The following is a 390-nucleotide window of genomic DNA, read 5'->3' on the forward strand; positions in this document are numbered from 1 at the left end:
TCCGTTACATTTTTTTCCTTCCTTTTTAAAAAAAAAATTATTTATTTATTTTTGGCTGCATTGGGTCTTTGTTGCTGCGCGCAGGCTTTCTCTAGTTGCGGCGAGCAGGGGCTACTCTTCATTGCGGTGCACGGGCTTCTCATTGCGATGGCTTCTCTTGTTGTGGAGCACAGGCTCTGGGTGTGCGGGCTTCAGTAGTTGTAGTGTACAGGCTTAGTTGCTCCGCGGCACGTGGGATCTTCCTGGACCAGGGCTTGAACCTGTGTCTCCTGCAGTGGCAGGCGGATTCTTAACCACTGCGCCACCAGGGAAGTCCCCTCCCTTACATTTTTAACAGTCATGACAAACTTTCTTTTTCCAGCAAAAGCTAGTTCATATGTCTATCCTCCT

The sequence above is a fragment of the Lipotes vexillifer genome, unplaced genomic scaffold (genome assembly GCF_000442215.2).
Source record: "Lipotes vexillifer unplaced genomic scaffold, Lipotes_vexillifer_v1.1 scaffold1477, whole genome shotgun sequence".
In the NCBI taxonomy this organism is placed as follows: Eukaryota; Metazoa; Chordata; class Mammalia; order Artiodactyla; family Lipotidae; genus Lipotes; species Lipotes vexillifer.